The sequence below is a fragment of the Hyla sarda genome, chromosome 9 (genome assembly GCF_029499605.1).
Source record: "Hyla sarda isolate aHylSar1 chromosome 9, aHylSar1.hap1, whole genome shotgun sequence".
Classification (NCBI taxonomy): domain Eukaryota; kingdom Metazoa; phylum Chordata; class Amphibia; order Anura; family Hylidae; genus Hyla; species Hyla sarda.
The window spans coordinates 155,805,616-155,832,420 of NC_079197.1; the positions used below are offsets into that span (position 1 = coordinate 155,805,616).

A 26,805-nucleotide genomic window follows, 5' to 3' on the forward strand; every position below is an offset into this window, starting at 1 on the left:
CAGGCAGGGGGGGGGCAGTTGTTTGACTGGATTTTTTAGTATGAAATACTGAACATTTTCTAATGAAAGTAACTGCAAAACCTATTGGTTATACATGCTTTACAACATATAAAAAGTTTTTGTATCTTACAGTTTTGTATCTGACAGTGTCCATTTAACGATATTTATTTCTCCTTGTGTAATGGCGTAATGTTATGGCTTATCTATAATGTATATGGTTATTAGTGTTAGCGGCATGAATATTCGTATTTCTAATTTTTATCGTGAATATCGCAAATTTGCGAATATTGTGAATATATTCACTATATATTCACTATATATTCACTTTTTTCCGCATATGTGAATATTCGCATTTGCGCATCTTCGCATATGTGAATATTCGCATATTCCTTCTTTTCACTTGTGAGCCAATTACAATGATGCAAATACACTTGTCAGAGGTTATCAACAACATCCCTAGCAACCAAAAGTAAAGTTGCCCACTCACTCACCGTTTTCTACCTCAAATACGCGAATATGCAAATTTTCACATATGCGAATATAACGAATACGCAAAATTGGCGAATATAGGACGAATATTTGGCTATATATTTGCGAAATATCACGAATTTGAATATGGGCAATGCTGCTCATCATTAATGATTATAGCCAGGACTCAAGTCCTGCAGAAACGCATGGAATGAAGTTCCTGTACGCTTTCCACAGCAGGAACACTATTCCCATTAACAGGAGTCCTGCAGGACATGCCCTTGATTGGAAATCTTCGGTGATTTCCTAAATTTTTTCCCAGGACTTGACCATTGGGTATAGCTCTTATTATATTTTTATGTTATCTGAATGTAATGTAGCTATTTGCTGATGCAGTGTTACTGACTGGCAAACATCAGTTTTGGGAATACTGCCTCTCTGTAGACTACAGCTGGTATTGCTGCTCAATCCATTTCCATGGAAGATGCCAGTCCTGTTTATCTAATACCATGCAAGATATTAATACAATCACAGTTTCTTTATATGGGTTTTCTGAGTCTTTGATATTGATGATCTTTTGGTAGTACAGGACATAAATATTAGGTATGTGAAGTCCGCAGCGCCCTTGCTGATCAGGATAGGTTCTATTAACCTCCTGGTACCACTTGTAATAGATTTACAGCATTGGTGCTAAAGATAGTGCAAAGTTCCACAAATATATAGATCACTGTGAAATACACTGCAACTGATTCAGCTACAACCACCACTTCTGTAACAAAAATAGAATTCTGAAAGAATAAATAAATATTAAGATTAGCGCAGGACATCATTATTAGGTTTGTGTAGTCTTCAGCACCCTTGCTGATAGGGATAGGACCTGTAACCAATGTGTTATACCTTCTATTTAACAAAGAACAAAACCCATAAACACAATTTTCATCATCCTAAAAGAGACACACTCTCATTCCACGCAGTGGACAGCTGACTATACATAAAGTTGATCTAATAAGATAAGGAAAGGTAACTCATTGAAATAATTGAAAAACGCCTCTGTGTTATTGCACAACATGTGCTGCATACTTAATTAATGTTTTAATATGTATGTCTTATGCTCAAGGGATCTGAGTCACTCACTCCCATCCCGGTGTTGTAAAAATTTAATTTACACAATAATATTGATAGTTAATGAACCAATATATGATATGGAAATTGAAATTATACAAATAATTCATTGTCCTGTAGAAAAAAAAAAGGTGTAAATACTAATGTAAGTGACATAAAGGAACATGGATTTCCTAATCACTGAAAATAGATATAGTAATGAAATAGACTCTATTAACATAGGTAAAGATGAACTATAATATAGAGTTAAAATGGTCATTGTCATTTCAACAAACTTTACATAAATTAATAATATATGTGGGGAAAAAATATATACAGTCATGGCCGTAAATGTTGGCACCCCTGAAATTTTTCAAGAAAATGAAGTATTTCTCACAGAAAAGGATTGCAGTGACACATGTTCTGCTATACACATGTTTATTCCCTTTGTGTGTATTGGAACTAAACCCAAAAAGGGAGGAAAAAAAGCAAATTGGACATAATGTCACCAAACTCCAAAAATGGGCTGGACAAAATTATTGCCACCCTTTCAGAATTGTGTAAAAATAAGATTGTTTCAAGCATGTGATGCTCCTTTAAACTCACCTGGGGCAAGTAACAGGTGTGGGCAATATAAAAATCACACCTGAAAGCAGATAAAAAGGAGAGAAGTTCACTTAGTCTTTGCATTGTGTGTCTGTGTGTTCCACATTAAGCATGGACAACAGAAAGAGGAGAAGAGAACTGTCTGAGGACTTGAGAACCAAAATTGTGGAAAAATATCAACAATCTCAAGGTTACAAGTCCATTTCCAGAGATCTAGATTTGTCCACAGTGCGCAACATTATCAAGAAGTTTGCAACCCATGGCACTGTAGCTAATCTCCCTTGGCTTTGAATGGAAGAGAAAAAGTGATGAAATGTGTCAACGCATGATAGTCCAGATGGTGGATAAGCAGCCCCAAACAAGTTCCAAAGATGTTCCAGCTGTCCTGCAGGCTCATGGAGCATCAGTGTCAGCATGAACTATCTGTCAACATTTAAATGAAATGAAATGCTATGGCAGGAGACCCAGGAGGACATAAAAAGCAAGACTACATTTTGCCAAAATGAACTTGAGTAAGCCAAAATCCTTCTGGGAAAACATCTTGTGGACTGATGAGACCAAGATAGAGCTTTTTGGTAAAGCACATCATTCTACTGTTTACCGAAAATGGAATGAGGCCTACAAAGAAAAGAACACAGTACCTACAGTGAAATATGGTGGGGGTTCAATGATGGTTTGGGGTTGTTTTGCTGCCTCTGGCACTGGGTGCCTTGACTGTGTACAAGGCATCATGAGATCTGAGGATTACCAATGGATTTTGGGTCACAATGTGCAGCCCAGTGTCAGAAAGCTGGGTTTCTGTCAGAGATCTTGAGTCTTCCAGCAGGACAATCACCCCAAACATATGTCAAAAAGTACCCAGAAATGGATGGCAACAAAGTTCTGGAGAGTTCTGAAGTGGCCAGCAATGAGTCCAGATCTAAATCCCATTGAACACCTGTGGAGAGATCTTAAAATTGCTGTTGGGAAAAGGCGCCTTCCTATAAGAGAGACCTGGAGCATTTTGCAAAGGAAGAGTGGTCCAACATGCCAGCTGAGAGGTGTAAGAAGCTTATTGATGGTTATAGGAAACGACTGATTTCAGGGTGTGCAACCAAATATTAAGTTATGGGTGCCAATAATTTTGTCCATCCCATTTTTCGGTTTAGTTTCAATACAGTACACACAAAGGGAATAAACATATGTATAGCAAAACATGTGTTACTGCAATCCTTTTCTATGAGAAATACTTCCTTTTCTAGAAAAATTTCAGGGGTGTCAACATTTACGGCCATGACTGTGTATATATATATATATATATATATATATATATATATATATATATATGTATACACTCAATGCAAATTTATTGATATATTTTATTATAAACGTGCATTTTCATCTGTAGATGGCTTCAATTTTTATGAACGTTTTTGAAGCTTACAAACAAAAAAAATATGGGGGGGTAGGAGTAAGAGGAGGGAAGAGTAGCTGGAAAAGAAAAGGCAGGCAGAGACAACACAAGCTTACTGTGAGTATTAGATGTCACCCCGGGACTTTATTTACAGCATACACTGCTCATAACCATTCTATAATGTCCTCCATGCTGTTGCTGCCTTTAAGTTTGTGCTATAGAGACATAGGGGGAGCCGGTTCCTTTCTTTTGTGTGTGTGCAGTGTATCGGAGACATCCAAGCATCTAGGCTCCACCTCTAACTAGAAAACCACCAAAAATCGTTTTTCCAGGACTTTAATATTGATGGTCTATCCTTACCACAGGGCATTCATATTCGGTATGAGGAGTCTGCAGCACCCTTGATGATCAGGATATAATCTGTAACCAATCTGTTATACACTGCTCAAAAAATAAAAGGAATACTAAGATAACACATCCTAGATCTGAATGAATGAACTAATCGTATGAAATACTTTCGTCTTTACATAGCTGAATGCGCTGACAACAAAATCACACAAAAATTATGAATGGAAATCAAATTTATCAACCCATGGAGGTCTGGATATGGAGTCATACTCAAAATCAAAGTGGAAAACCACACTACAGGCTGATCCACCATTATGTAATGTCCTTAAAGGAGTTATCCAGCATAAGGTGGTTTTAGTACGTACCTGACAGACAGTAATGGACATGCTTAGGAAGGATCTGCGCTTGCCCTGGGGCTAAATGGCTATGCTGTGAGATTACCAAAACACTGTGGCTAGCTTTCTGTAAACTTGTATTTACTGTTTTCAGTTTTCTTGTTTGCCTACAAATCCCATGATACCATCTTCCTCCTTCCCACACATCAGCTACCCCACCCATTGAAACATAAATGAGCTTCAGAGTCTTCAATCAGGGTGCCTGCAGCTGTTGCATCAGTTGCAGATTGATCTCTCTCCCACCAAGCGATCCCTCCACCCATTAAAGCAGACAGGCTCCCTGTCATCAGCTGACTAGTGATTCAGGTCTCGATCGCATTGCAAGCTGGGAAAAATCCGAGACTGTCATTTTGTATGCTGTTAAAAATAAATATTGGAGTGAAAATCACATAAGAATTGTGAGAAAACTGTCACACACAGGTAAAGACACTATATTATGAACTACACTAACTTTACAGCCCCTGTAACATAGTCAAATAAAAGAAATTCCCGGAATACCCCTTTAAAACAAGTCAAAATGAGGCTCAGTAGTGTGTGTGGCCTCCACGTGCCCGTATGACCTCCCTACAACACCTGCACATGCTCCTGATGAGGTGGTGGATGGTCTCCTGAGGGATGTCCTCCCAGACCTGGACTAAAGCATCCGCCAACTCCTGGACAGTCTGTGGTGCAACGTGGAGTTGGTGGATGGAGCGAGACATGATGTCCCAGATGTGCTCAATCAGATTCAGGTCTGGGGAACGGGTGGGTCAGTCCATAGCATCAATGTCTTCCTCTTACAGGAACTGCTTACACACTCCAGCCACATGAGATCTAGCTTTGTCTTGCATTAGGAGTCACCCAACCGCACCGGCATATGGACTCACAACTCATCTTGGTACCTAATGGAAGTCAGGCTACCTCTGACAAGCACATGGAGGGCCCCCCCCATACCATTACTGACCCGCTACTAAAGCCGTCATGCTGGAGGATGTTGCAGGCAGCAAAACGTTCTCCCCAGTGTCTCCAGACTCTGTCACGTCTGTCACATGTGCTCAGCGTGATCCTGCTTTCATCTGTAAAGAGCAAAGGGCGCCAGTGGCAAATTTTCTAATCTTGGTGTTCTCTGGCAAATGCCAAACATCCTGCACGGTGTTGGGCTGTAAGCACAACCCCCACCTGTGGACTTCGGGCCCTCATACTACCCTCATGGAGTCTGTTTCTGACCGTTTGAGTGGACACATGCACATTTGTGGCATGCTGGAGGTCATTTTACAGGGCTCTGGCAGTGCTCCTACTCCTCCTTGAACAAAGGCGGAGGTAGCGGTCCTGCTGCTGGGTTGTTGCCCTCCTACGGCCTCCTCCACATCTGATGTACTGGTCTGTCTCCTGGTAGTGCCTCCATCCTCTGGACACTATGCTGACAGACATAGCAAACCTTCTTGCCACAGCTCGCATTGATGTGCCATCCTGGATGAGCTGCACTACTTGAGCCACTTGTGTGGGTTGTAGACTCTGTCTTATGCTACCACTAGAGTGAAAGCACCGCCAGCATTCAAAAGTGACCAAAACATCAGCCAGGAAGCATAGAAACTGAGAAGTGGTCTGTGGTCACCACCTGCAGAACCACTCCCTTATTAGGGGTTTCTTGCTAATTGCCTATAATTTCCACCTGTTGTCTGTTCCATTTGCACAACAGCATGTGAAATTGATTGTCAATCAGTGTTGCTTCCTGAGTGGACAGTGGGATTTCACAGAAGTGTCATTGACTTGGAGTTACATTGTGTTGTTTAAGTGTTCCCTTTATTTTTTTGAAAACCGAATGACCAGGGAGTCAGGAGTTTATCTGGCGCAGAGAGGAACCATCAGGCAGCCAAGTAAAATCAATGGATTTATTAGATGCAACGCGTTTCGCTGCGCATGCGCAGCTTCATCAGGCATGACAAGGGAAGGCTGGTAACAGATATATATACTTCCAGGAATTAACCATTAGAGTACTTTTTGAAAGAGTTGTTACATAGAATTACATATCCACATATAAATGTGACAATGTATGAAAAATATATAAATAGATATAAATAAATATAAATAGGCAAACAAAAGTCACAAAAATAATAATAAAACAACAATATAGAAACACAATGAAATCTTATAAACACATATATATATATATATATATATATATATATATATATATATATATAATATAATTATCGCATGTGGTGTGAATATAACACCACAAGCGACTCAAGGAATCACACCGCTTAGTCACCAGTACGGCATTCAACAACGCAAGTTGGATATTATTTCAAAAAATGTATATGATATAAAGAGATATGGACCTATAAGGTATTATGTATGTTAATTCAAAGGATAAAAAAAAAAAAAATGTTATTGTATATCGCTGCCTTATTAAATAAAAAATAAACAATAAATAGTGCGGTAAACCAAATCGCAACTGACCAGAAGGGAATGTATGAACACTACTTGGAGAAAAGTGAAAAAGATGAACTAGAATAACTAGTGCGGTATTGAATACAGCACCCGGCGAAATCGCAGGGTGTGAATATTCGTGAAGAGATCCAAATTTACAAACATTAAATAATTAAATAAAAAATACAGAAGTTTCTATATGCAGAAAGGAAAGGAAGAACAAAAAAACTGAACTTGGATAATAAAACATAAGTTCAGTTTTTTTGTTCTTCCTTTCCTTTCTGCATATAGAAACTTCTGTATTTTTTATTTAATTATTTAATGTTTGTAAATTTGGATCTCTTCACGAATATTCACACCCTGCGTTTTCGCCGGGTGCTGTATTCAATACCGCACTAGTTATTCTAGTTCATCTTTTTCACTTTTCTCCAAGTAGTGTTCATACATTCCCTTCTGGTCAGTTGCGATTTGGTTTACCGCACTGTTTATTATTTATTTTTTATTTAATAAGGCAGCGATATACAATAAAAATTTATTTATTTTTTTATCCTTTGAATTAACATACATAATACCTTATAGGTCCATATCTCTTTATATCATATACATTTTTTGAAATAATATCCAACTTGTGTTGTTGAATGCCGCACGGGCTGCAGTGGACCTTCTTCTATATCTCTTCTGCTCTTAACATGGTTGTGTGTGGGCGCACAACCAACTTTGGTAAGCGGCTTGGGAATTACCGTCCCCTACCCCCACCTGCAAGATCTACTGATCCCGCACATGAGGCGCCTTCCTCACTCTCTCTTTATTTTTTTGAGCAGTGTATCTTAAATTTTACAAAAAACTAAATCCATAGAAATGTAGGGATGCTAGTTACTCTCTTTTGTGTGTTTGCCCAGTGTATGGGAGACATCATAGCGGCTAGGCTCCACCACGAACTGAATAAACACCTAATGGCTTTTTACATGACTTTAAAGGGAACCAATCATCATATTTTACCCTATATAACGCTTGGCAAAGCGTTATATAGGGTAAAATCTTTATTTTTACCATTCCCGGGGGATGCTCCTGCCCCCAGGGATGGTGAAGATATGAAGTTCTAAACTAGTCACCGCCGCCGCCGTAAGTAGTCCCCTGGGCGGGGAGCTCTTCTCGTCTACTCCCATTCTTCGGCCGGGAGCGACGCCCCCTCCGCTTGATTGATGGTCAGCGTCATTACTCTGCTCCATCTGTTCAGTGAGCGGCACAATGACGCTGCCCATCAATCAAGCGGAGGGGGCGTCGCTCCCGGCCGAAGAACGGGAGTAGATGAGAAGAGCTCCCCGGCCAGGTGACTACTTACGGTGACTAGTTTATAACTTCATATCTTCACCATCCCTGGGGGCAGGAGCATCCTCCGGGAATGGTGGAAATAAAGATTTTACCCTATATAACTCTATGCCAAGCGTCATATAGGGGAAAATCTGATGATTGGTTCCCTTTAATATCCTTAGCACAAGATGCAAATGTTAGGTGTGTGAAGTCTGCAGCACCCTTGCTGATCAGTATAGGATTTGTAACCGATCTGTTATATCTGTAACTGATCTGTCATGATATCACTTTGTATCATCTCCTTTCAACCTCCTATTAACCTCCATTCCTAATGTCCATCCCCCCAGAGACCAGCTTAGGAAACCCTATGGGCTCTCTGCTCAGGCTGCCTTCCTCCATGACCTCCATCTGCCTGCCCTAACAGGCCACTGTCTTTGAATGACAGGTTCAGCCCCGATACATCAGTATAATGTTATAAAATTAAATGAAATATTCTCTTACTTTCCCTAAATTGCTGTATGGCAAACATCTGAGACAACAAAAAACAAAAAAAATAATAATAATAATAATTTGCTCTTAGCAAGAAGCGGCACATTGCTTGATCTAAGAAATCTGAAAAACACTCTGACAGATATACAGTAAAGGCATTCAGCACATGTCACCTCGGACGACAGCTTTGTAAGTGTAGCAATGGTTCACAATGGGGTTATTGCGTTTTGATTATTTAAATAAAATATAGTAAATGTTTCTTATGGGAGTTACTATGCCAGTGTTTTCTAACAAGGGTACCTCCAGCTGTTGCATAACTACAACTCCCAGCATGCCCGGACAGCCTTTGGCTGTCCGGGCATGCTGGGTGTTGTAGTTTTGCAACAGCTTAAAGGGGTACTCCGCCCCTAGCATCTTAGGGGATAAGATGTCAGATCGCCGGGGTCCCGCTGCTGGGGACCCCGGGGATCTCCACTGCAGCACCCCGCTATCATTAATGCACAGAGCAAACTCGCTCGGGCAATACAGGGGCTGGAGCATCATTATGTCACGGCTCCACCCCCTCGTGACGTCACGGCTAGACATGAGCGAACTTACAGTAAATTCGATTCGTCACGAACTTCTCAGCTCGGCGGTTGCTGACTTTTCCTGCATAAATTAGTTCAGCTTTCAGGTGCTCCGGTGGGCTGGAAAAGGTGGATACAGTCCTAGGAAAGAGTCTCCTAGGACTGTATCCACCTTTTCCAGCCCACGGGAGCCCCGGAAAGCTGAACTAATTTATGCAGGAAAAGTCAGCAACTGCCGAGCCGAGAAGTTCGTGACGAATCGAATTTACTGTAAGTTCGTTCATCTCTAGTCACGGCCCGCCCCCCCCCCCCCAATACAAGTATGTGGGAGGGGGCGTGTCGGCCATCCCGCCCCCTCCCATAGACTTGCATTAAGGGGGCGGGCCATGATGTCACGAGGGGGGCGGAGCCGTGATGTAACGATGCTCCTGCCCCTGTATCGCCGGTCATTAAGCACAGAGCGAGCGTGCTCTGTGCAGTAATGACAGGCGGGTGCCGCAGTGGATATCCTGGGGGTCCCCAGCAGCGGGACCCCAATGATCTGACATCTTATCCCCTATCCTTTGATGTCTAGGGGTGGAGTACCCCTTTAAGGCACCCTGGTTGTGAAACACTGTCCTAATGCCTTGTTATTTAGGCATTTTAATTTCCTTCAAGGAAGACGATGGAAAAATAATTAAAAAAAAAGCAAAAATAAATAAAAATAAAACATTTCGAGAACCAATGCACAAATGTTCCAGTAACATATTTTACTTCTTGCCTTTTAAGAGGCAGAACTCTTTTATTTGTCCATCCACAGACCCATATGAAGACATGTCTTTTGTGCCACCAATTGTACTTTGTAATGGCACCTATAGTTGGATAAATGGATAGTACAACCAAAAAATGTAGGGGGAGATTCATCAAACCCTATCCAGAGGAGGAGTTGCTGAGTTGCCCATAGCAACCAATCAGATCGCTTCTTTCACTTTTGAAAAGGACCTCTGAAAAATGAAAGAAGCAAACTGATTGGTTGCTATGGGCAACTCAGCAACTTCTCCTCTGGATAGGGTTTGATGAATCTCCCCATAATATTTGTGGGGGAAATGTAAAACATTTTTGCTCATTTTGGGGGGTTTGTTTTACGTTTTTACACAGTGCACCTCAAGGTAAAAATAATTTTCTCTTCTTTCTATAGGTCAATGCGATTAATATGATGCTAAATATTTTATAGTTACGGTATTCTATTACTGTACTACTTAAATCAAAACAAGTATGCTTAAAATTTCCCTCTTCTGACCCTTATAATTTTTTCTTTTTCTGTATACGGGGCTGCATAAGGGCTCTTTTTTTTCAGCCATGATCTGTAGTTTTAATCGGCACCATTTTTTGTTTTGATGGGACTTTTTGATAATTTTTGACAATTGGTGTTTTTTTAATATTTTTTTTTATTCATTCTATACATATATATATATATATATATATATATATATATATATATATATATATATATATATATCATGTGACCAAAAATCAGCATTTTTGGCAATTGGTGTTTTTTTTTTTTACATTTTTTAAATTCATTATTATAATTTTTTTATATGTGATGTGACCAAAAATCCGCATTTTTGGCAATTGGTGTTTTTTTTTTTACATTGATGCCGTTCACAGTGCAAGATCATAAACAATATATTTTCAACAGTTTGGACAATTACACCCCCTGCGATATGAAATATGCTTATTATTAAAATGTTTTCATTTATTTGTGAAAAGGGAAAAGAAAATGATTTTTTTTTGTACTGTCAGTCCCTTCTTTTTTACTTTTGATAGCTGAATAATGTTCATTGACAAATAAATTGCTGTATGTTCCAGATTTTATTAAGATCTCCTTCCTTACCACTATACAAATTACCATAATGGCTTTTAAGATAATTAGATTTATATTTTTTTTATCTTAACTTTTCTTTAACATTATAAAATGATTAAAAAAATATCTGCTGATCCCAAACCATCCCAGTAAAAATAAAATCACGTCATTTATCTTTTCCGCTTTTTTAATGAAATGTCCTTTTTCCTACTTTTTATGTATTTTAATGTATAACATTATATATGTATATATATATATATATATATATATATATATATATATATATATATATGTAAGAAAAAAATAAGCAATAGGTTCACTATGTCCACAGCAAATCTGAATTAACCCCTACAAGGAGAACTCCAGAATATAAAAATTGTCCCCCATACTGCCGGCAGTAAAAAAAATAAAGATGTACATAACTGCCTTCGCTCCCTCAGGACCACCGGTAACTGGCTCCGGTCTCCACCGCGATCCTCTTCCTGGTTGCCAGTGGTCGGCGAGTCATACTGCACTCAGCCAATCACCGGCCGCAGTGAAGTCCCGACTCTGCCGGCGATGGGCTGAGCGGCAGGGTGACGTTTTCGGCCCCGGCAGCAGGTGCCACTGTAGTGAAGAATTGTGTGTCTTGAAGCATTCTTACACTGCCGCTCTGCATATCGCCGGCCGAGTCGGGACTTGACTGCGGCCGGTGATTGGCTGAGCACAGTATGACTCGCCGACCACCGGCAACCAGGAAGAGGATCGTGGTGGAGACCGAAGTCGGTTACCGGAGGCCCCGGGAGAGCGAAGAAAGGTATATACATTGTTATTTTTTTTTCTGCAGGCAGTATGGAGGAAAATTTTATATTCTGAGTTCTCCTTTAAGTACTTCAACTTAAAGGGGTTCTCCGGGGCTTAGACATCTTATCCCCTATCCAAAGGATAGGGGATAAGATGCCTGATCGCGGGAGTCCCGCCGCTGGGGACCCCCGTGATCTTGCACGCGGCACCCCGTTTGTAATCAGTCCACGGAGCGTGTTCGCTCCGGGTCTGATTACTGGCGACCACACGGCCGGCGGCGTGTGACGTCACGCCTCCGCCCCCGTGTGACGTCACGCTCCGCCCCTCAATGCAAGCCTACGGGAGGGGACTGATTACAAACAGGCTGCCGCGTGCAAGATCACAGGGGTCCCCAGCGGCAGGACTCCCGCGATCAGGCATCTTATCCCCTATCCTTTGAATAGGGGATAAGATGTCTAAGCACCGGAGTACCCCTTTAAGGACTGAGCCCTTTTTTGAAATCGGAGCACTGTCACTTTATACAGTAATAACTCTGGAATGCTTTTACTTTTCATTCTGATTCCGAGAATGTTTTTTTGTGACATATTCTACTTTAACATAGTGGTACATTTTTGTTGTTACCTGCATCCTTTCTTGGTTGTTAATCCTTAAGGTGTTTCACAGGAACAGCAGCAAAGTGGAGGAGAAAAATCAAAATCAAAATTTTTTACATTAACATGTTCATGTAGCCCCATTTTTTCATTTTTACAAGGGGTATAATGAGAAAAATCCCCACAAAATTTGTAACCCAATTTCTCTTGAATAAGGAAATACCTCATATGTTGACATAAAGTGCTCTGCGGGCTCGCCACATGGCTCAAGAGGGAAAGAGCAACTGCAGGATTTTGGAGAGCGGATTTTGCTGTCATGGTTTTTGGGGGGCATTTTGCATTTAGGAACCACCCTTGGTGCCAGAACAGCAAAAAAAAACCTCCACATGGAACACTATTTGGTAAACTGCACCCCTCAAGGAACATAACAAGGGAACATAATGAGCCTTAACACCTCACAGGTGTTTGACAGGTTTGCGTTGAAGTTGGACGCAAAAAAGAAAAATTAGATTTTTAACACTAAAATGATGGTGTTACTCCAAATTTTTCATTTTCACATGGGGTAATAGGAGAAAATGGACCAAAAATGTAAAGTTCAATTTCTCACGAATAAGGAAATACCCCATATGTGGACATAAAGTGCTCTGCTAGCACACTTTAGGTCTCAGAACAGGAGCACCATTGGGTTTTGGAGAGAGAATTTTGCTGAAATGGTTTTTGGGGGGCATACCGCATTTAGGAAGCCTCCATGTTGCCAGAACAGCAAAAAAAAAAGCACATTCTTTGGGAAACTAAACCCCTCAAGGAACGTAACAAGTGGTATAGTGAGCCTTAACACCCTACAGGTGATTGACAAACCTTTGTTAGAGTAGGACATGAAAATGAAAAATTTCCTTTTTTTCATTAAAATGCTTGTGCTACCCAAATTTTTCATTTTCACATGGGGTAATAGGAAAAAATGTCCTGCAAAATTTGTAACCCCATTTCTCTTAAGTAAGGAAATACCTCATATGTGGATGTACAGTGCTTTGTGTGTGCACTAGACGGCTCAAAAGGGAAAGAGTGACATTGGGCTTTTGGCGAGCAAATTTTGCTGAAATGGTTTTTGGGGGGCATGTCACATTTAGGAAGCCCCAGTGGTGCCAGAACAGTAAAAAAGAAACCACATGGTATACTATTTGGGAAACTACACCACTCAAGGAACGTAACAAGGGGTATAGTTAGCATTAACACCCCACAGGTGACAAATTTTCACAAAACTTGGACGTGAAAATGAAAAGTTTGACTAAAATGCTGGTGTTACCCCAAATTTTTCATTTTCACAAGGGGTAATAGGAGAAAAAGCCCCCCAAAATTTGTAACACCATTTCTTCTGAGTAAGAAAATACCCCATATGTGGATGTAAAGTGCTCTGCGGGCGCACTACATGGTTTAGAAGAGAAGGAGTGCCATTGGGCTTTTGGAGAGAGAATTTGGTTGGAATAGAAGTCTGGGGCCATGTGCATTCACAAAGCCCCCATGGTGCCAGAAGAGGGGACCCCCCCACATGGGACCCTATTTCAGAAACTACACCCCTCATGGAATATAATAAGGTGTGCAGTAGTAAGCATTCACACCCCACTGGCATTTGACAGATCATTGGAACTGTAGGATGTGCAAATAAAAAATAACATTTTTCATTTTCATGGAACACTGTTCAAAAAATTTGTCAGACACCTGTAGGGTGTAAATGCTGACTGCACCCCTTGTTACGTTCAGTGAGGGTTGTAGTTTCCAAAATGGGGTCACAGTAGGGGGGCCCACTGTTCTGGCACCATGGGGCTTTGTAAACGCACATGGCCTTCAATTCCAGCCAAATTTTCTTTCCAAAAGCTCAATGGTGTTCCTCTTCTGAGCCCTGTAATGTGCCCGCAGAGCACTTAACATCCACATATGGGGTATTTCCTTACTCAGAAGAAATGGTGTTAAAAATTTTGGGGGGCTTTTTCTCCTATAACCCCTTGTGAAAATGAAAAATCTGGGGTAACACCAGCATTTTAGTGAAAAAAATTTAATTTTTCATTTTCACGTACAACCTGTGGGGTGTTAATGCTCACTATGCCCCTTGTTACGTTCCATGTGAGGTGTAGTTTCTGGAATGGGGGTCACATATGGGTGTTTTTTTTTTTTTTTTGCATTTATGTCAGAATTACTGTACCTACCAGCCACCCCTGTGCAAATCACCAATTTAGGCCTCAAATGTACATGGTGCACTCTCACTCCTGAGCCATGTTGTGTGCCCCCAGAGCACTTTACACCCACATATGGGGTATTTCCAGTATTTCCAGGAGTAAAGTGCATTACAAATTTTACAATTTTTTTTTCCCTTTACCTCTTGTGAAAATTTAAAGTATGGGGCAACACCCGCATGTTAGTGTAAACATTTTTAAAAAATTACACTAGCATGCTGGTGTGGATCCCAACTTTACCTTTTCATAAGGGGTAAAAGAAGAAGAAGACCCCCAAAATTTGTAACAGAATATCTCCCGAGTAAGGAAATACCCCATATGTGGACCTAAACTATTGCCTTGAAATACGACAGGGCTTCGAAGTGAGAGAGCTCCATGCGCAGTTGAGGCCTACATTAGGGATTTGCATAGGGACGGACCCAGATGCAAGCATTCCACTTGCCTCTGATACCACAAATACTACTTCCCAAACAGGGTGCCTCCAGCTGTTGCAAAACTCCCAGCATGCCTTGACAGTCAGTGGCTGTCTTGCAATACTGGGAGTTGTTGATTTTCAACAGCTGGAGGCTCCGTTTTGGAAACAGTGCCGTATAAGACGTTTTATATTTTTATTTGGGTATGTATAGTGTTTTACGGGTGTATATGTAGTGTTTTACTCTTTATTTTGTGTTAGTGTATGGTAGTGCTTTTAGGGTACATTCACACAGTCGGGTTTACAGCGAGTTCCCGCAGGGAGTTTGAGCTGCGGCAGAAAATCTGCTGCATCTGAAACTTGCAGCGGGAAACTCACTGTAAACCCTCACCCGTGTGAATGTACCCTGCCATGCCTTCAGCTGTTGCATTAGTTGCAGATTGATCCCTCCACCCATTGAAGCATACAGGCTCCCTGTCATCATCTGACTAGTGAGGTCAGGTCTCAGCCGCATTGCAAGCTGGGAAAAATCGGAGACAACAGTCATTTTGTATGCTGGTAAAAATAAATATTGGAGTGAAAATCACAGAAGAATTGTGAGAAAACTGTCACACACAGGTACAGACACTATATTACGAACTACATTAAATTTACAGCCCCTGTAGCATAGTCAAATAAAAAAAAATCCTGGAATACCCATTTAAAGTGTTTCACAACCAGTGTGCCTCAAACTGTTGCATAACTACAACCCCAGCATGCACAGACTACATAAGGACATGCTGGAAGTTGCAATTGTGCCTACAGCTGTTGCATAACTAAATTCCTAGCATGCCCTTTGGCTGTGCATGCTGGGAGTTGTTGCTCAGCAACAGCACCCATGCCACCTCACTCCTGCTGGGTAAGGGTGATTGGGGCTGTCTCAGACAGCCCCAATCGCCCTTTTTCTCCAGGTCACCGGAGACCCGATTGACCTGGAATCGCCGCAAATCGTCAGACTGAATTGCCCGGTGATTTGCGGCGATCGATGACATGGGGGTTCTCTGGACCCTCCAGGGCTTTTACGGGATGCCTGCTGAAGGATTTCAGCAGCCATCCCGGTCCGGTCCCCGCCCGGCGAGCGGTGAGGATCGGAAATCCGCAGGGCATACCTGTACCCCCTGATTCCTTAAGGACTTGGGAACGGGGGCAAATGCATACGCCCTGCATCCCTAAGAGGTTAAAGAGGTACTCCGGTGGAAAACAAATGTTTTCAAATCATCTTGTGCCAGAAAGTTATACAGATATGTAAATTTCTTCTATATAAAAAATCCTAAAGGAGATCTTTAGTGTAAATTTTTTATAATCCCCTGTCCATGGGCTCCAAAAAGTAACAAAACAAACTCTAACTCACCTTCCGACGTTCCTCTGTTGCACCGATATCGGTGTCCCGGTCCTCTGGTGCTGGTCTTCTTCCTGCTTCCTGGGGAAGATGAGTCAGTGTCAGTGTACTCAGCCTATCACCGGCCAAAGTGGGACATTGCTGTGGCCGTCATTACGCTGAACACACTATGACTCATCGTCCCCAGGAAGCAGGAAATAGACTGGCACCAGAGGACCGGGACACCAATATTGGCACAACGGGGGAATTTTGGATGGTGAGTTAAAGTTTGTTTTGTTACTTTTTGCCGCCTGGGCACAGGGAATTATAAAAAATGTACACTACGGATCTCCTTTAATCCTTCCAGTACTTAGCTGCTGTATGCTCCAGGGGAAGTTGTGTAGTTCTTTCCAGCCTGACCACAGTGCTCCCTGCTGCCACCTCTGATGAAGGGCAGAACCCCGAAACAGCTGCCAGCAAATAAGTATTCCTTCCTTCTGATGAGATCTCTGGCTTGGCAAACATTCCCAGTCAGTTTCCAAGACTCCTAGTTGGAGTGAAACTGATTTAAAGGAAAGGCCTCCTGAAAAGGTGGCATGAGAGCTCCTTTGCTTATCCTTTCTTCCCAGAATTCCTAGTGGAGTATCAATGGCCTATAAATCTCCATGTATCTTTATAACATTTTCCTTAAAGGGGTAATCCGCCCCTAGACATCTAATCCCCTATCCAAAGGATAGCGAGTTCGCTCTGTGCGTAATGACGGGCGATACAGGGGATGAAGCAGCGTGACGTCATGGCTCCGCCCCTCATGACATCACGGCCCGTCCCCTTAATGCAAGTCTATGGCAGGGGGCGTGACAACCGCAGCACCCCCTCCCATAGACTTGTATTGAGGGGGGCTGGCCGTGACGTAACGATGCTCCGTCCCCTGTATTGCCCGTAATTACGTACAGAGCGAATTAGCTCTGTGCAGTAATGATAGCGTGGTGCCACAGCAGCAATTCCCGGGGGTCCCCAGCAGCAGGACCGTGGCGATCTGACATCTTATCCCCTATCCTTTGGATAGGGGATAAGATGTCTAGGGGTGGAGTACCCCTTTATGGATAAACAATATCCCTTTTGTCCGCATCTGTAATCATGGGGCATTGCTGCAATCTGTGTTTCACACACCAATCCTCTCTGGAGCAGGCCAATAGTATCCAGCATCATACAGCTCTGCTCACTGTCACTGGTCCAGCGCCAGGGGCATACCTATAGAGGTAATTCGGGTAGAAAACAGACGTGGTGCACATCTACAATCTTGTATAATGATCTGATTGCTTCTCAGCATAATATCAAAAACTAACAGGTTGTTAGTATACATTTTTGATCAAAAAGTACAAGCCCACTCGCCACATCAAGGCCACCTATTCAGAGTGGGTCCCTAACGTCCCTAGCATAAAATGGCGTAGCAGAGGTAGCAGTCACACCGAGACCCTGGTACCTAAGGGGGCCCCAAAGCACATCTGCCTCTTTAGGGGCCCTGTTGCAGATTGCATCTGGGCGCAGAAGCTACAAGCTACACCTCTGTCCAGCACACATCCTGCATGGCAAAAAAATTGGCTATTCCAGTAAATGTTCTAACTCAAATGCCACAACTGCTCAGCCTTACTCAGCTCAGATCAGCACAGCTTCTCATATTTTCCATCAACATTATCCATCATTGTACAGCAAGAGGACTTGCTTACAAAAGTCACATGCTCACTAAACCACCCTCCTTATTCTGCCTCACAGGTTCCCCATGCTAACACCTGCTTCCTGCTATCAGCACCAGGCTATTAGAGGTGGGAATTCCCCAGCAGCATGTTGTTTAACCTCAATGTAGCCACAACAATACACACACAATGTACAGTAAATGCAGTTGCAGTTATGCAATATACAGTTTGCACAAAAAAAATTACCTTCCTCAGCAATAAACATATTTACACGGCAAAGAAAAAAAAAGAAAAAAGAAATAGAACGACTGCACGTACTATTTAAAACACCCCAATTTTCACCCTTCTTACAAGTGCATGTTTTCCTTTTCATATTATTTGTGTAATGTTTTTCAAAATACTAAACTAAAAAAGATGTATTTTTACAGATATACTCTATTGCTTTTATAGAAAATAAAATGGCTGCATTCAGATAACACATGAGGCTTCTACCTGACATGACTTTCGCACTCCCACACGTTGTGCAGAATACTTATAGATTTTAAAAGCTCTAATCTTTACTTAAACTATGGGAGTCATTTGCAGGTCTTTTCTCTAAATGAATATTTCTATTTCATGGCCTGCGATAAAGGGCATATAAACTTTTCGCTTCAGTTTTGGCTTGCAATAAATAATGAATTCTGTTCTTCCTCTTGAGTATTGAGAGTTCACTGCCTTAACAGCTCCGGTTTTTCTGCCTGCAGCCACTTCCACGGGTCTTCTCTATTGAGCAGATCTGCATATAGAAGCATGTCAGACTCATCAATTCATTACAGGCCATGTACCTGACAAAGCAGCAATTTTCTAATACTCAGACAAAATGTTGTCGAAGATAATTTAGTAAATATGCAAAAATTTTCTTATTTTTTCGGATGTATTATGATACACCAAACTGTGTATTACTTATTCTATGGCCCTACTTTAAACAGCAATAGTTATAATGCTAATAAGCTCATCTGAGATTATATAATTTTGGGTGCACCAACCTATTGAATTATCCGTAGGCAGGCACCTAGGGTGGCAGGCAGAGGGGCAGCACTCTGTTGACCCATTTTTACCGCTACGTCAAGACAGCCAATTATTTTAAAGGGATACTCACTGCTAGACATCTTACCCCCTATCCAAAGGATAGGGGATAAGATGTCTTATCACAGGGGGCCCACCGCTGGGGATCCCCCCCTGCAGCAGCCCTGTACCTCAGCAGCCCAGAACTAAGTTTTCTCTGAGGCTGATGGCGGACAGTGCAGGGGACAGGGCATTGTGACGTCACGACCTCCCCCCTCATGACGTCACATCCGCCCACTCAAGGCAAGTCTATGGAAGGAGCATCATGCCCCGTAACCTGCACCGTCCGTCATCATCCTTGGAGAAAACTTAGCTCTGGGCTGCTGAGGTACCGGGCTGCTGCAGGAGGGATCGTGGGGATCGGGCCCCTCCACGATCAGACATCTTATCCCCTATCCTTTGTATAGGGGATAAGATGTCTAACAGCGGAGTACCCCTTGAAAATGAGGGGGAGGGCATGGTACACATATACATCATCTGTACATAGGGCTAGTATGTGGCAGGATGGGTACTAAAGAAAAGTGGAACTGCTAGGCAGGACATTAAATGCAAAGTTCTCCAGTTAGCAACCAGGCTAACCATGGACTGCTGGCCTTTAATGTAGGCCAAATGTCTGTTTTTACTATAGAACAGTGAACCCAGGCACTTGTTTAGCAAACAGTTTCTTAAAGCCTTAATCAACATGTTTTGCATCCTAGTGGAACTCTCTTAACAGGAACTTAAAGTACTGTGGTTAAAGTTTATTATTCCCTTCAGTGCCTATACTGTATTTTACGAACATACAGTTACTCATAGCAACCAATCAGATTTCAGAGTAATTAAAGAAGTAATCTGATTGGTCCACTTTTTCTCTGTACAGGGTATTGATACATTTCCCACATAGTGCCCTATTGTCTGACTTCTACACCCCTCCACAAGACCATCATTGTAGAGTGAACAGTACTGTATGCACTGCACAGTAGAGGCCGTGTGCAGTAAGATCAACCATGGCAAGAGCCGCTACCCCGGAGCAGTGTGTTAGCAGGATGTGGTGCAACTATAAACAAGTTGGGTGGGGATACATCTGTAGCAAGTGTTTTTCTGTATATCACTTATAATTTATATCATTGAAATTTAAGGTCTAAAGAGATACAGTATTGACCTTTAGATTTCTATGGTGCCATATTAAGAAACTGTTCAGGGCCAAAAGTACAACTCCTTAAATGGATACTCTGCCCGTAGACATCTCATCCAAAGAATAGGGGATAAGATGTCTGTCGCATGGGTCCTGTCGCTGGGAACCCCCGTGGTCTCCATTTCGGCATTCTGGACTTCTCATTCCAAACGCTGGGTTTGGAGCCGTGGTCGTGATGTCTCGCCATGCCTCCCTCGTGACATCACACCACACCCTCTCCATTCATGTCTATGGGAGGGGTGTGGCAGCCATCACGCACCCTCCCATAGATATGAATAGAGGGGGCATGGCGTGATGTCACGACGGGGTGGGGAATGACCTCACGACCCCCGCCGCAGGAACCATACTGTTTAGAATGCCGGGTACTGCACGGAGATCGTGAAGGGTCCCAGCAGCAGGACCCCTGCCATCAAACATCTTATCCCCTATGCTTTGGATAGGGGATAAGATGTCTAGGTGTGAAGCACTCCTTTAATCTCAGTCTTTCATCCATTAGTGTTGCTCGCAAATATTCGCAATGCAAATTTTATTCGCGAATATCGCATATTCGCGAATTCGCGAATATTCGCGAATATAGCGCTATATATTCGTAATTCCGAATATTCGGGGGTTTTTTTGTTTTTTTTTCACAGTACACATCACAGTGATCACCCCTCTCTGCTTCCAGCTTGTGTGGTGTAAAGAAGGCTCTAATACTACTGTTTGTGACTGGTGCACTGATTTTCGCATATGCAAATTTTCGCTCATGTTAATTTTTGTATATGATAATTTTCGCATATGTTAATTTTCGCATACGCGCATCTTCGCATATCCGAAAATAAAATGAGACTATTACGAATATGCGAATATTCGCAAATATATGACGAATATTCGTCCATATATTCGCAAATATTTGTGAATTCGAAAATGGCCTATGCCGCTCAACACTATTATCCATCTGTTGAGGAATTATCCACCTCTTTGAAAAAAACATTTGTAGATTTTTGTGATCCAATAACACCCAACTAAATAAGAGGAATACGGGTTCTGTCACATATACTTGGCTCTCTGGCTCTATTGTGAATACAAATAGGTAACATAAAAGCCGGGAGTGGTGTCAAGTAGTCATGAGAGGCATCAGCCATATTCAAATTCACGTTATTTTGCGAATATATGGACGAAAATTTGTTCTATACTCGCAAATTTTACATATTCATTAACTTTTTTCTCCTATGCGAAATTCGTAATGAAGTTCGCAAAATGCGCCTGCACAATTATGTCTTTCAACTAACTACTTACCTATTGGTTGCTAGGGATGTTGCTAACCTATGACAACTGTATTTAAATCCTTCTCATTAACCCACAAGCTAAAAGAAGGGAGGGATCAGTGTCCACTGGAAGTGCCGATATTTGCTAATTTTCGCATATTCTCATATTAGCCTTCTTTGTACCACAAGCTGGAAGCCGCTTCTCGGCCTTTTGACTAAGATCAAGTGTAGTATCTGTTCTTATCAGTTTCATGCCGTGGGCAGGCGACGCCGATGTGGAGCTGGTTGGGATGGATGCTGCATGGTAGGGGGCAGGTGTACCAGGACGTTCCGGGGCTGGTTCTGAGGACTCAGCTCGATGGCTGCCCCGATGTGACCTGTTTCTGCCGGGTCTTGCCATGAGGTTGGGGGGTGTAGAGCCGAGGTACTTCTGTGCCTTGGGGAGTGGTGACCCTGAGGTGCCGAAACTATAACGCACTGCACCACACTGAGTGAACGCACTGCACCACACTCTTCACCTTTGGCACTCACCCTTGGTATCCCGGCCTTCTGGCAAGGATCAGGAACATTTTTATAGATCCGGCCGGATGACCAGGCAGTATATCTGCACTCATTCACTTATTTATTATTTTTGTATGTCACTGTGCCACGTTTGTGTTTTTCTTTGTACACAGGAGTGTCATGATGCGGTAGCCCTTTTGAGTGTCCCTTCTTGTGTTCTAGGGGAGGTGTGTGTGGCCTTTTGGTTCCCCACCTCCCTGCAACCCCCTGGGCATCTTGGCTTCGGTCAAGATGCCATCAGTATACGGCTCCTCGGCTGATACCTTGGTTAATGCCTAGGTTGAAGCCAGGGGCATTTGCGGCCCCTTAGTAGCTTCGGCAAAAAGGGGCATCAAACCTGGATTCTTGCAGGTGCCTTTTGGCCCGGGGGTGAAAGGTAGGTTTGTTGGGGGGCCTCTCTCCTGTTGGAGAAGGGCTTAGCGATAGACCGCATCCTTTGTGCATGTTTTTTAGTGTGACACATTTGCACTTTTTCTTGCACTTTGGGTGATAGAGAGCACTTGCCTCAGCTCTAAAAAAAAAAAAAATAAATAAATAAAAATAAAAACAAGCTGGAAGCTGGGAGTAATAATCACTTTTTATTTACACAGTACACATCATTGTGATGTGTACTGTAAAAAAAAGTATATATTTCGCTACATTCTAAATATTTGCAAAATCGCAAAGTGCCGATATTCGCAAAAAAAAAAATAGCTATTTGAATATTTGCGCTCAACACTAGTTAAAAAAAAAATAGTAAAAATACATCTTCTCAGTAAGTGTTTAGTACGGGTTCGCCATCTAATGTAATTTAAATATTTTGTCTAAATCCTAATATTCATCTGCGGTCGAATTAGAAAAATAATTAATAAGTTTCTTTTCAAACTTTTTCCTGTCTGATCTCAGGAAAATGAGAATTTCAATATATTCGCACCAAGAGAAATAAAACAAGCTGATTAGCGGCACTATTATTTAGAGGTCTTTGAAAAAATGAAGTACTTTATAGAATTTTTTGTGACATTACATTTGTAAGGATTCAGGATCTCTATACCCTGAAATCTTAATTACAATATGCAAATTAGCTCTGATAATACATTCTGAAACAAAGCATCGAAAAAAAAAAGGAAATTAGAAATGAGGACTTCGCGTAGTGTTATTTGAAATGGAAAGTAACCGCATGCCAAATGTCACTGTAGAGATGAGAAAACTTCCCAGGATTTGTTTCAGGAGGAATCGGCCATGGATTCGATTCCGATTCATTTTAGGCTAAACTCTTGCTTGCTGGTTGCAGAACTGGCTTTGTGGAGACAACGGCCCAGAAAGTGTACTAGTCAGTATAAGCCGCAATGCATAAAACATCAATGCTTATCTCTGGGCTGGTGTTCAGGAGCAGGTCCTGAGGAAAGGAGGTTTCACACTCCCAAAACGTGTTGTCCAGACCCCTTATTAAATGAAACATTTTCCAATATTTTTGCAAAGGAAGAATCAAAAGATCCAACACAGAGGTAACCCTGCACTGTTACTTCACATATGGGAATATTTGTATAACTCCTGCAGCCATCAGACCATCTCGGTGCTCACATATAAGGGGAAATATGGATCCAGTACAAAGATGTAGAAAAATGGAGCACTCACCCGGTCTTTGATAGAGAAAGGCTTCTTTATTGCATCAATAAAATCTTGGCGTTCTCATGGAGTGCGGGGGAGCGGACAGGAGCAGGGGGGTGGGGGAGTGGGATGGGCGCCGGTCCATATCGCGCAAACATCGCTTCGTCAGGCCCCTAGCTTGATTACAGAGGAGGAGGTGTTTTTAAAGACAAGGTGTGCATCACCATGGTAACCAGGTAAGTAACCAACAAGTGTATACAATAATATTTAGTGCTTAAAAACAACTACATAAAAACTCCTTAAGTGTGAAACAAGTGAACAGACTGGGCTAAACTTCAATTATAACTTCTTTCATTTCTATTGTTTAACCCGAGACCTTCGGTGGCGTTCAATCTCGAAATCCACCTCGCCTCTTTAACAAGTAATTGTTGGTGTCTGTTCACTTTACTTGACGTATGTTCTAATCTTTCTATAGCAGCAAACTTGAGTGTCTTGACAGAACCACTATGATACTCTGTGACATGTGAGATAAATTTAGTTGCACCGACTCCAGTAGTTAGAGACCTAAAATGTTCTCTTATTCTGTGAAAGAGTGGACGTATAGTTTTGCCAACATAAAAATATCCACAGTCACAGAAAATGGTATAAACAACAAAATCTGATCTACATGTAATAAATTGTCTGATTTTGATGTGATATCGTCCTAATTTGAGTTCTTTAGCTTTGGAGTTATGCTTGCAGAAGGAGCACGACCCACATGGATAATTACCTATAGGGCTGTGTTCAGACAACCAGTGCGTTTTTTTCTTTTTATTCTCATTTTTGTGCGTTTGTCTTTTAATATAATCACCAATGGTGGTGTTCCTTCTGTAAGTATAGGGTTATTAACCGTGAGTTCTGTAAGATCCTTGTCCTGCTGTAATATATACCAATTGTTAGAAATTGGCTTCTTAATATTTTCATTCATGGGGGTGTTAGGGAAGACAAAAGTAAATCTATTAGTGGTTTGTTTGGGTTTAGCTTTTAGTACTTCTTTTCAATTTATTTTGTCTGCTCTCTCTCCCTTGCATCTTTTAGTATTTTTTCTGGGTACCCTCGGTTGCAAAATCTGTGTTCCAATTCTGTCACTTGTTTCCTGTAAGTCTCTTCGTCGTTATTTATTCTTTTCAGTTGTATCATTTGACTGAAAGGAATACCATTTCTGGAATGGCTTGTGTGGGATGAGTTATAATGAAGCAGGGAATTTTTTGCAGTCGGTTTTCTGTACCCTGTAGTGATTACTTTGTTTTCTACGATTTCGACTAAGACATCGAGGAATTCTAATTTCAAACCGCCAAAGTGTGACGTGAACGACATATTCACTTCATTTGTAGTATTTAGGTATTCAACAAAATTGTTGAATTGTAGGTCAGTACCATTACAAATGACGAATATGTCATCCACGTTGCGCCAGATTGTTTTAATATATTTAACATATGGATTAGCAGTTGTGAAGATGTAGTTCCTCTCGAAGATGGCCAGGAAAATATTGGCAAACGCACAAGAGATGGGAGTCCCCATCGCTGTGCCATTTATTTGTTTGTACCATGTATTGTTATGTTGAAAGGTATTTGCCAGGATAAATTCTACTGCTTCCACAATGAAATTAATTACCTCAGGGGACTTGTCTGTGCTGATGAGGAACTCCCTTAGAGCCTGTATACCCGCATCCCAAGGGATGCGGGTATACAGGCTCTCTACATCAATGGATCCCAATCTGAAATCTGATTGCCATTCCAATCCCTCCAAGGCCAATATCAAGTCTCCAGTGTCGCACAAATATGTAGATATTTGCTGCAAGACAGGGGAGACTAACCAGTCGACATAACTGGATAAAAACTCAGTTGGGCTATCTATACCCGCTACAATGGGGGGGGGGGGCATGCGATTCTTATGCGTTTTAGGTAAAATGTACCAGTGAGCATTTTTAGGGGACAGGGGGAGAAATTTTTCAGCTGTTTGTGTAGATATTACTCCCTTCTCTACATATGTTCTAACAAAAGAACTTAGTTTGTTCATTACTCTTAATGTGGGGTTATCAGACAGTTTTTCATAAACCCTGATGTGAATGAGTTGTGCATTCGCTTCTGCTTTATAGTGTGCTTTGTACCACACAACTATAGCACCCCCTTTATCAGATTTGGAAATCATGATGTCTTCATTGCTGTTTAGCCAGTCGAGAGCCCTTTTCTCTTTCCTAGAAAAAAATGGGTGTGCCCCATGCCTCTGCCTTTTGTATGCCTTTACTCTGGTGAATAAAGTCCGTCGATGGTGAGTGCAATCTCTTTTGGATTCTTCCTTTTCTGTACTACGTTGCTTCTGTTGAGGTGCACCGCCGATATCCACACCTGCGCCTCAGCTGCACCAACACCATTTCCCGCTCCTATACACTGCCCTAGTCCTGCATGTGCTGGATCCCTACCACTCCATTTTCCAATTCTAATATTTTTTGTTCATTCTAATTCTCCTACTCGATGACAGGAAACTGCTACAGGGAGGTGCTGCAGTACACCAGTCTTACAAGGAGTCATCCTACATTTTTTAAATTGCTTTTCCTTCTTCTGACAACCGGTCGGATGTTGTTCCTGGCATAGGATGCATTCAAGGGCATATGTACCATAGTGGCAGACTATGTGGCTGCTATGGGGGCCTGGGATCGAGGGGTCCCCATCTTGATTGGTCCCATTCCTTTATGTATTGGTAAAAAATTGTGCAGAACTGCAAATTAATGGAGGGCGGTACTGACCAATAGGCCATGGAAGGCAAGGATAAAGTAATACCTGTTCTTTCTGTCCTGGAGAGAAAAAAAATCAATCAGATGTCATAATAGCAGGATCTTTTTAATATTTGCTATGGGGCCCCTTTTCTATGTACAAGGGATCACAACAACCTAAGGTGAGAGTTCTCTGCCTTAGCTGTTGTAGGAGTAACAGGCTTTGTTCCCTGACTCTTCTTCTCTTTTTTCTATCTGTGTCTGCATGATCATAGATGAAAGCTACTCCATAACCAAAATGTGCACACCATGGCGTAAAATAAAGCACATCCGCTGAAGATTGGGATAATCTAAAGAGGAAATGTTTGGAAAAAAGGGACA

The 26,805-nt window shown here is 41.8% G+C and overlaps 1 protein-coding gene and 1 non-coding gene across 11 annotated transcripts in view; both read left to right on the plus strand.

The window, feature by feature from the left end:
- LOC130290510 (5-hydroxytryptamine receptor 2A-like) overlaps positions 1 to 26,805 on the plus strand; it is a 575,216-nt gene that overhangs the window by 229,943 nt on the left and 318,468 nt on the right. For 2 of the 10 annotated variants that reach the window (XM_056538251.1, XM_056538250.1), the window contains exon 1: positions 10,100 to 10,237. The exons of the other annotated variants lie outside the window; for them this stretch is intronic. The gene's annotated coding sequence lies outside the window, so the exon portion shown is untranslated. Of the gene's footprint in view, positions 1 to 10,099; positions 10,238 to 26,805 lie in introns of those variants that run through there. 10 annotated transcript variants of the gene reach the window in all.
- Positions 21,720 to 21,906, plus strand: LOC130292166 (U2 spliceosomal RNA). The gene has a single exon (XR_008848093.1). It is a non-coding gene; the product is annotated as a U2 spliceosomal RNA (small nuclear RNA).